General features: G+C 47.7%; 1 pseudogene; it reads right to left on the bottom strand.

Annotated features, from left to right (window-relative positions):
• Positions 1–397: 397 nt before the first annotated feature.
• Positions 398–1,872, bottom strand: LOC146183646 (polyadenylate-binding protein-interacting protein 1-like; annotated as a pseudogene).
• Between the last annotated feature and the right edge of the window lie 8,351 nt (positions 1,873–10,223).

Genomic DNA, 10,223 nt, shown 5'->3' with positions numbered 1-10,223 from the left:
GCCAGAATACAAACAAGTCCTCCTCGCCTACCTTCTTTCCTCTCACGCATGCGCAGCTTACTAAGATCACGCGGTGGCGACCGTGAGGTAGAAAGCCTACCCACCCCGCGCTGCTTAATTTCCAACAGTGCTCGGAGCTCGGGCCTCCGGTCTCATACACAGGACTGCATTGGCAAAAGTTAGACTAGGAACCATCACCCCTTTCCAAATATCTCGCACCACTTCATACCTATTGTAATTCCACAGTTGCGTGTTTAATTTTTTTTGCGAAATGGGGGCTTGTTTTTATTAGTCCTCGTCCAAAAATCCGCACTTTGTGCATCAATAATGTACAAGGTTGCTTCGGAATTATATTCAAATGACCTGAATCGTGTCATGACACCATGGTGAAAGAGAGAAAAAGTTAAGTGAAAGAAATAAAGCAAACTTGAGGTAACTGAAAGAGGCCCAACCCGGCCTACTTAAAAAATATGAAAGCGCAAAGTTTCACCACACTGTTCCCCACTCCAAATTCACTCAAACATAAGGAGAACAACAAGAAATAAATGAACACTTAAGAAAACACCGGGCACTGTCCTCCCCAACACTTTCCCCATCTTCGCAATTCTCGGCCAGCCCACCCTGGTCCCCGCCCCCTTGCCCCTTGCAGACATGGAGAGTGCTTCATTGTCCCGACTCCTTGAGGAATTCTGCGTAGGTTGCTGCGATTTCATCATCCATGTCGTCATTGCAGCAGTTGTTGGAGTATCTGCTTCCATCAGACACGTTGAGGTTCCCCATCTGTTCTGTGAGGAGAAGTTCATGGAAAAACCTCTCCTCTTCATTGGACACTGGAACACCGTCGGAGCCGCACGTAATGGGAAGGCTGTCTTCGCCTGGGCCAGCCGACGGGGAGCTCAAAGATGACGAAGAGCGGCCCTAGTTCCTCTCGCGGAGCTCGAGGACTTTCCGGACCATCAACGCCGCGGTCGGGTCGACGGCCTTCTTTAGAGAGATCAACACGCTGTCGAGGGCGCTACTGTCGGCTGAAGCCTCTGAAGCCGACCCAACTTTCTCATAGTCCTCCAGGTAGGCACCAATGAGCTTCAGCACCTCGATGGTACTCTTGATATTTTCCTTGGTGAGGGACTGCAGCAGAGCGTGCATCATGTTGGGAATGAAGGCTGCCAGGTGCTTCACCTTGTACGAGCTGTCTTCTCGCAAGAACGCCATCTGCGAGAAGAGCTCGGCAATAAAGAGGAGTAGCCCACATAGATAGGCATCAATTAAGTTACCGGACCCCAAGTCATTCTGCTTGACGTACTCTTTGTGACACCGGTCCAGGAGCAGGCTTGTGAAATCCTCCACGCCACGAATGTGAAGGTTACTCGCCAAGTGGTTGCACAAGCGTGCCCCGCTATACCTAAAGTTGGCTTCCTTCAAGCCCTGCTCGAAGATGGTGTCGACAACCTGAGACAGGCCGCTTGCATCCGTAATGCCACTCAGTATGCTTGTCAAATCCTCGATTTTAGAGTCAAACTCCGCAGGACACAGCGTTACGTCCTCAATGAAGCTCATGAGCTCCAGCATTGCATACTGGTTGGCATCCTGCGACTGAGGTGAAAGTGGGCACGGCTTGGCAACTTCCTTTGGCAGAGGGACTCTGAGGTGCCTCGGAACAAACACGGGAGCTTCAGGAGACAGGGTACTCTTGAGCACGAAGGATGGCATGCTTTTCCCTGACAGATTGTCGTGTTGAGAAGTCGCACCGTCAGGGCGGTGCTTGTCCGACGCTTGTTCGGCGTTTCGAGTTTGCCTCAGCGGTGTGACCGCTGGTCCAGAAGCGACGCCGCTGGCTTTCGTTCGCGAGGAAGCGTTCCCACTTGAATCCATTCTAAGCACAGTCTCTGAGCTAGGCGGACAGGCACACTTCCCTTCTAACACTGAATTCCAAAATGGAGCACTGCCGAATCAGTGTTGCCAACTTAAAAATAAAAATCCCGCAACAGGAACTCTCAAAACCCGCTAAAACCCGCTTAATGTATTTATGTGCCAAAAAGTTCATTTTTGTACATTTTATTCAGTTTGTAAACAAGTATAACTAATGTAAAAAGAAAGAACGCACTTTTTTTCTACTATAAACCATTGAATATATTAAAGTTATAAAAACTAGTCTTTTTTTTTAAGTTTGTGAAATGGAAAGTACTGACTAGACACTGCCGAGGACGTCCTGCCTGACTGCAGGCACAATCACAGAAAGATGTCTGTTTCATCTGCAAACGACTGACTACTCGTACCGCTGGTACCAGGTACAGGTGGACTTCCAGTGCTGTTGTCAGCGTACGCCTCCATCGTGCCGATCTTTTGAACTACATTTGGTGGCAGTTCGTAGTTTGAGCAGCATTTACCCTGCATGTTCGAGGATTAGGTTCAAACGCACAGTTTTCAAAAGTGCCGCAGCAGTCAAGTCATGGTGTGTTTCAATGTTCCCCACTGTAGCATAGCGGCATCTCAGCGACGTCATGCGCTCACATGGTGACGTTTTCTCGCAGAAGTGACTAAAATTTTAAGGCACGTTTGCGGTTCAGAAAGAAAATATATAGAACTACCAAAACCCACCAAAAAAATCGCCAGAAAGGCTTAAAAACCGCTAAAAATTCTGTCTCCCGCAGTACAAGGTTTTCGCCCGCTAAATAGTGTAAAAACTTGCTAAATTTAGCCGAAAAACCGCTAAATTGGCAATACTGCTGCCGCTGGCAAGTCATAGAGTTGGCAAGCCATAGCTATAGAGGGAAAGCTCTGCTGCCGTCTATGGGAGTTTACATGGAGTTTCCAGACGGCCAGTTCAGCCACCATGGGCGCTCAAGGCATCATGGTCCGGTGAACTACCGAACCACAACTTTTGGTCAAAACCACCGTGGCCAAAACTAATGCAAAGATAAACGTTGTTCTACTGTAAATAATGTCCTTAGATTGAATATTGTGACGACAAATTACAAAAAGATAGTGAAACAGCATGTCAGTGTGAGATTTATCCAATATAAGTGATGGCTCTTTCTCCTATTGGCTTAGTTTTGAGCAGCACAAATACCATTGTTTCGCACTTAATAGGCAAACTTTAAAATAAAAAAAAACGTTATGGAAATATTTATGGTTGTGCAATCACTTAAGGAAGCTTTTAGCGGCATTTCGAGAAACAGTAACCATTTATTGGACACGTCTGCTTTGCGCCTTCGCTACTATGGCTTTCGCGGTCTATGTACGCACCTTCAGATGATGATGATGACGAAAAAGAAACAATGCAGTAACGCCACTCCACGTACCCGAGAAAAACCGACTGTCCCGCAACAAGTAGCACACTGGCCCATGATTCTTAGCGCGCCCATAGTGGCTAAGGCTCCTCTATTTTAAAAAATAGAGGAACCTTAATAGTGGCTGAAGTGCAGCGCCCTCAGCTTTCCCTCTAGTTAGTGTTAGGAACTCTATGAGGAGAGGCCCCTGCAATTTCCATAGCACTGACCAGACGGACCAGACTACTGTGAACTAGAATACTGGATAGTGTGCTCACAGGCGCCGCTAGAGGTGTCCCCGCCGGTGTTGACGACGAGTGGCGGCGCGCGGTGGTGCTGCGCGCGTCTTCACGGTTTACTTCACGGTAGCACAGCCGGTCTCGAGGGAGAGCGCACTTCTTTTCTCTTACGGCCCCTTCAATGGAGTCTGTTTCCACCGCCCGCCACGCCTCGATGGGGTCGCCACCGCCCCACTGCTGCTTGATAATTTGAAAGTAGCGACTTTCTGTGAACTATGCTAGAGTGCTCTAGAAGATTGGGCAGTGTGTCGGCCGCGCCGCGAAATGCATGGGAGCGGGGGGCCGCTTTTGCGATGACGGAGGCGCCGCAGCGCAGAGGGCGCCACCAGCAACTGGTGTGTCAGCGGTCCGAGCGCCCGCGTATGCGCGCTGTGCGGCGGGGCGGATACCGCGCGGACTGTACGTTCTTGTTTGCTTGTGCGTCGTCTCGAGCTGTTCGTGACAAGATTTTACAAATATGCCGGTTAACGGTGCTCAGTACTGTTAGCAATCACCTAATTTATTTTCCATTTTGGCCGTCGGCAACACCTCGGGGAAGTAACATGACAGGAGTTGGCTCCGAAGAAAACAGCTTGGAGAGGGCCGGCGTACGACTCGCACAGCACGCTTCACTTCAGCTTGCTTTAGCATTCCTAAAGCACCTAATTCACGTCCAGAAATGTAGTCGTTTTGAAAAGAGGGCAGTTTGGAAGCAGGATGTATGAAGAAGTTAAACATACAACACGTGCTTTCGAGCGCTGACTAAAACTGGTCACAGTAACCCCATTATCAAAACAGTCCAAAATGGTATATTCCGTTGTTTCCCAGGCCAACTATGCCGACTACAGTACGTCAGTGAAGCCACAAGAGAAGTCGGCATTCAGTTGGAATCAATTAAATGTGGGCTACCCTGCATGGAGGTAGAGATGACCTAATTGTTCAAGAAAATGTTTCCATTCTAGGGTACGCAAGCCACCGGTAATATGCAAGTCATTGCCTCCAGAAGATCGCTCTAGTCCTGTTTTATGTACATACAAAATTAAAAAAACAATGAATAGCTTTGAAAAAGAAATAACGACGGAAAAAAGAGGACGCAGAGGCTATAGGGTATACGCTTATTCGCTTCCCCTAGATCATCCTTCTGCGAAAGAGAGGTTGTGAGGCCGGCACGGTTTCTCACCACGAACAAAAATAGCGCTATAGGTTCGAAGCTAGGTCGCAATTTACTCAAAAATTTGGCTCGATACACGGTCCTTTTCGACTGCTTTGCACTTCAGAATTTGCAAACTTCCTGTAAAATGTGAAGGTTCAAAAAGTTTACCTACTTGGAGCACCAGAAAAGCTCGCACTTGAAGCAATGAAAGTTATAGTGTTTTTGCGGCTTCGCTCTTTGCGAAGTAAGTGAATCACGACAAGAGTTCCCAAAGGGAAAATAATTAAATTCCTTTGGAAGTATTTCACGTGTAATACCAACCTTGTTAACAATTATATTCTGGTTAGTACTGCAAAGAGCACCCGCGGTAAGTAGCCCGATTATATATAGTCCGGTAAGCAGTAGTTGCAAGTATATCCAGTCGATTACTCATATTTCATACCGCACAGTCAAAGAATAAACACGTATTATGTCCGCATTTGACTTCGGCATTATTTTAATTGCTTGCGTATTAGGTGTTCGTCATCTTTTTCGCATTTTTCCGCTTTCTCTCGGTGCGCGCCAAGAACTACATCATACATGCCAATTCGACGCGTAATTATCAGTGCTTTTATTTTTGTTTGTTTGCTCTGTACCATTTGATGCCAGTAAAGCGTCCGCACTCAAGTGCTCACTATGAACGTATTGCGTATGTGACAGGTTTAATTTTTGACATTTTATTTGAAGTAATGCCGTAGCTGAACTTGACTTTTTTTTTTCTTCATCTAAACAGCTAGCTGGTTCACCCTTTGGTTAGTGGCACGCAAACAAATGTCCGTGATATACGTATATGTTAATCACGAACAAAAAATAAATGCTTGAGTCGCGTATACCTTGTTTATTTTTTTTTTGCCGGTAAATACCACAGTGCTTTAAATTAGTACGGTAGTGAATAAATGTGTTTTGCTCACACACTGTATTTGTAATTTATATAAGCGGTGATTAGGGCACATAAAGAACACCGATTAAAGGTATATATTACAGATTGCTGACGATTTAAGATAAACGTTGTTATGTATTAATAAGCGCAAGCTGCAAAATGTAAGCAGGTGTTCGTAAATAAGGTTTGTAAAAAATAAGTGTTCCTAAGGAGGCCTTACGAAGCACAAGCTTTGATTCGCATGTACACTGTTTTTCTCCGCGTGTTAATAGCGCTCCTGGGCAGTAGCCTTTATTCCCTTACGGGAAAAACGAATTCAAAACACCACGCTTCGTTGCAAACATTAAGTACAAATTGCTCATCTGGACGGTTTGTAACTGTCCGCAGGAAGAAATGTTGAGTTTCAGATAGCGATTCAAACATAGCGCGCTGCTCCGAAGGACTACCCAAGGGTGCACAATGTCTCCAGATAGACGTAAAAGAACAGCAGGGATCAGTTTAAGCACCTGGAATAAGTCGTCTCTTTATTAATTATCACACTAATTGCGCAGCGTCTGCAAATCGCTTCAAAGAGAACCGCACCCCTCCTCTGTACCCCCGCTATCCCGCGGCCGCTACGCGCCGAGCGGCGAACGTGGCACCCCTGTTGCACGTCGCGCCCTCTCGCGGGAGTCGGTTCTTGTCATCGCAAAAGCGGCCCGCTCTCCGGCGCCGGTCGTCACACTACCCAATATTCTAGAGCGCTATAACAGTTCACTGTACTATAACTATGCCGCCGCGCCGCGCACCCTCGCCGATTCTCCTCTCTCACCTCTCCCATCGGAAGGTGAGTAGCTTCGCGGGCGATCTTCAGGAAAAGCGCGCGATAAGTTCGCTTTTTTTTGTGTTTTCATTTTTTGTCGGCGAAATTTTTTTGGCAGCCTCCGCTGCTACGACCGAGCTCCCTGATTTTGCGCGTTTGTACTTCACGTTATTCGCGCTGCTTTATGCAGCAATATGCCCAGTTGCTGCGCATTCCAGTGTACGAGTCGGCGTGAAAAAGGCTTTGTTCTTTTCGTGATTCCGAGCGGCAAAAAGACACCGTTAGAAAAGTGGCTGCACAACATCGGCCGCAAGGATTTTACGCCGGCGAAGACTGCCCATCTCTGCGAGGTACTGCCCAAGCATCCTTGGCCGACCATTTACGTGTGGCCGACGTTCGGAAAAGGGTCGGCAGCCTACTTAGTCGGCTAGTAAACCACGGCAAGCGGTCGGCCCGGATGTGGCCGCCAGCCATTTCGGCAAGTAGTTCGCAGCGGGCTTTGGCCCGACTTTTCGGGCGGACTAAATGCCGGGCACGGCGCCAGGTTAATGGCAAGAGTGCGGCAATGCGTCGGCCGGACTGTTGAGGCGGTACATTGAAAAAAAGTTATGAAGAGCACGACTGCTACCTTTTTTTTAAATTTTCCTGTTACTTGGCTTTGGTTTTTCGCGATGTTATATAATTTGCGCTTAGTATGGAACAAAATTATACATGCTGTTTAGTGTAAATGTTTTGTTACATTAATTAATGCTATTGTTTGTTTAACTTGTTGCTCACATTTTTAGTGAACCCTATAGCTGTTAGTAAAATTATTTACCTAGTTCTGATAAACAGCAAGCCACAAGGTGACCGCGATTTCATGTGTAGATCATGTCATTATACTGTTTGCTTGTTACGAAGCGCAGCAGTAGGTGATGTAACATCAGTTATATTCTGGCGCACAAGCTCTCGTACACCCCATTTAGCCAGTATCACTCACTGAAATTCGTCCGCTATAGGCACCGTGCAGGAGTAACTCGCGGTGCGACGCGCGCGCCCCTCGCGGCGGGAAGAACAGTTTGGTAGGGAGACGTGCGCCCGGCCGTGCAGCGGAGACTCGGCAGGTCTGCTGTGCGTGGGACGCATTCTCCTTTCGTTCTTTCGATTCGCAGCATTCTATGGTCACAAATGAATTGCTAGGATGCAGACCTTGGATTGCTGCTGTTGCACACATTTTCACTGGCCTGATAAAATATTTTTCGCGCCACCGAATAAGCTTTACGAAGCGAAGCGACGCGAAGGCGAATCGCTGCCTTCCAACGAGCAGTGAGCTGGCAATCATGCCCGGGTATTGCCGCGTCCAGATTTACCGCGAAGCATTTTTCCCGAAAGAGGACAGACTATACCTTCACCTGCATTAGCATCCTTTCTCAACCCGCAAAAAAAAAATATTTCAAGAAATTGGGCAGCTCATAGGCATCAGCGCTACTGGGACCGCCGCGCGCGCTTGTGGGCGGCGCTCGTGGATGCAGTTGTTAATTGCATAATTGTTATTTATGCTGTCCTGTGGTCTATATTTCCCTGTCTACGATAGCTTGCATAAGCACCAGTACAATGCAGAGAGTAATCAACAGGAATGGAGTGTTTAAATGGCGCATTTACTATGTCTTGCACATTAGTTTCGCGAATTTGCCTTCGCAACTTTTTTTTTGCTTGCTTGCTTGCTTTCATTATTTTTGTCCTCCTCTCAGCTCGTTCCTTTTCTTCTTTCCACACCCTTTCCTTCCACGCTTATGCCGCTACTTTCCTTCTCCTCTTGGGCGGCTTCCTTTGTCCATCCCCCAGCCTGATATTTTTTTTTCCTGGCCATCCTTTGCTGTCCACTTCGCCCTCCTCTGTAGATGTGATTCAGGAGGTGCCATTCCATACGCTTTATTCATTTAGTTGTGTTAATGACATTTCGATGTCTACTGAGTTGTTGAACCTCGAATGATAAGCTGTTTCTCATGTGATACTGCTCAATCGAGACTATAATAAAAAATAAGTAAAAAAAATGTTTTTTTTTTTACTTATTCGTGGACACTCTGAACAGATCTTGCATTCATTACATGCCATCCTGCTCCAAGCAAGTTGTCGAGCGGCTGACTGCCACCTGTTACCTTCTCCTGTCAAAACTTAATTTTGTGGCAGAGGACTTGAAAGTACCGTTAAAGAGGCATTAAGGATTGTTAAAAAAAAACGAAAGAAAACTAGCATTCAAGTCGGGATGAGGCAGGACGTCCTTTCAACGAAAAAGAAAATTAAGCATGGTACAACTCTGGCATGTGACAGAGAGGAAGACATGAATGTGTATTAGAAACTGTAGATCGTATGTGCGGTGCTGTAAGGCAGTTTCCATTCTCATAGCTGTGTCGCTGTATCAGCGACCGCGTGCCATCTGTCATCCTTTCCTTTATCGTCGAGAAAAGTGGCAACCGCCTCACCAGAAAACAGCTTAAGCTCTTCAAAATCCGTCTGCGTAATATCAGTGCCTGCGGCATCTTCAGGCCCCGGCAATCGCGTTCTTGAGTTTTCAGGCTTGTCCCTTTTTTTAGGCTTTTTCTCTTCTTCGACTACAGCTTCATTCATTCCTATTCTTCTCTCATACTCGTTCCACCCTTCTCGGCCGCTCGATTTCCCTCAACTTTCTTTTTTTTTCTCTCACCCACCCCAGCTTGAGGCGTTCAAGCTGGCCGTTGTGAAGCTGTACCACACTTGGGAGGAGGGGCGTTCGCCACAAATGTTTTTTGTATTTTTCTACATTTTTACCGTTTTTACGCCCCACCCTCCCACCCCTTGTTTTTTGCTCGGCCTTTTCCAACTGCGCGCGCTTCTCCTGTCGTCTTCCGTCTCGCGTGTTTCCAGCCTAGAAATAAACGCCCAGCGGGCGGCCAGGGCTCGTCTCTGTCTCTGCGTCTTGTGCCGTGTGGCTCTCGCATCGTTTGTGCTTCGCTTCGTCGCTCGAGCTGGCTAAAACTGCTACCATTTCTTTGCGGAGGCCTCCTTTTCAAGCGCGCGCCCTGCCTAGGCGGCCGCGCGTCTCCCTATCCACGGCCGGTCTCGAGGGAGAGCGCGTTTCTCTCCCTCGAGACCGGCCGTGCCCTATCAAACTGTTCCGGCGCTCACTCGTGGCGCTGCCTGTTCGCCGCGAGTGCTGCCCCCTGGGCTTCTACACGGTGCCTTTATGGCAGGGCACTTGAGTAGACGCAACTTCGCATTGTAAGGGAGGAAAAGGCTATTGTGTAAAATAAAAGAAGCAGACAGAAGAGAAAAAGCACACGGGGGCAGAAATTATGCGTAGGGCACTGGCAGGCCTTGGCCGCGGCGAACGCTCCGGCAGGCAAGCAAAGAGACAAATTCTAAAAACACGACTTCGCAGCTGGAGAAGAGAAATACGTACACGGAGGGAGACCCGGACGAAACAAACCGACCGCGCGCTCGGATGTTTCGAAGAAAGGGCGGAAAAGAGGGGGGAAATGGTGGGAAGGGCGGGGCAACTGTGTCACCCCCGCAGCTCGAAAGTTGGTGGCGAGCGTTCCTGACTGGGCGAGAGAAGAGATGTGTACTCGCGGACTTTGAAGAGAGCGTGCAGTTTTGTGGTATTTGTATACTATTTTTGAAGGAGCTCTTTTCGAACAAAGTTGTCTTGGGATCAAATACGTGAAGAAAAAAAAACGAAGGAAAATGATAATTGAGCAGGTTATTAATCGCATACTTTTTTCTCAAAACAGTCTGGTAAAGCTAAGAGCCGCGAGAAAACGGGCCAGCGTCCTTGTCATTTGGT

This window comes from Amblyomma maculatum, chromosome 7, assembly GCF_055883805.1.
Source record: "Amblyomma maculatum isolate TAMU_Amacu chromosome 7, ASM5588380v1, whole genome shotgun sequence".
Classification (NCBI taxonomy): domain Eukaryota; kingdom Metazoa; phylum Arthropoda; class Arachnida; order Ixodida; family Ixodidae; genus Amblyomma; species Amblyomma maculatum.
Note: the sequence above shows the minus strand (reverse complement) of the source record. Positions and strands in the feature narration are given on the sequence as shown.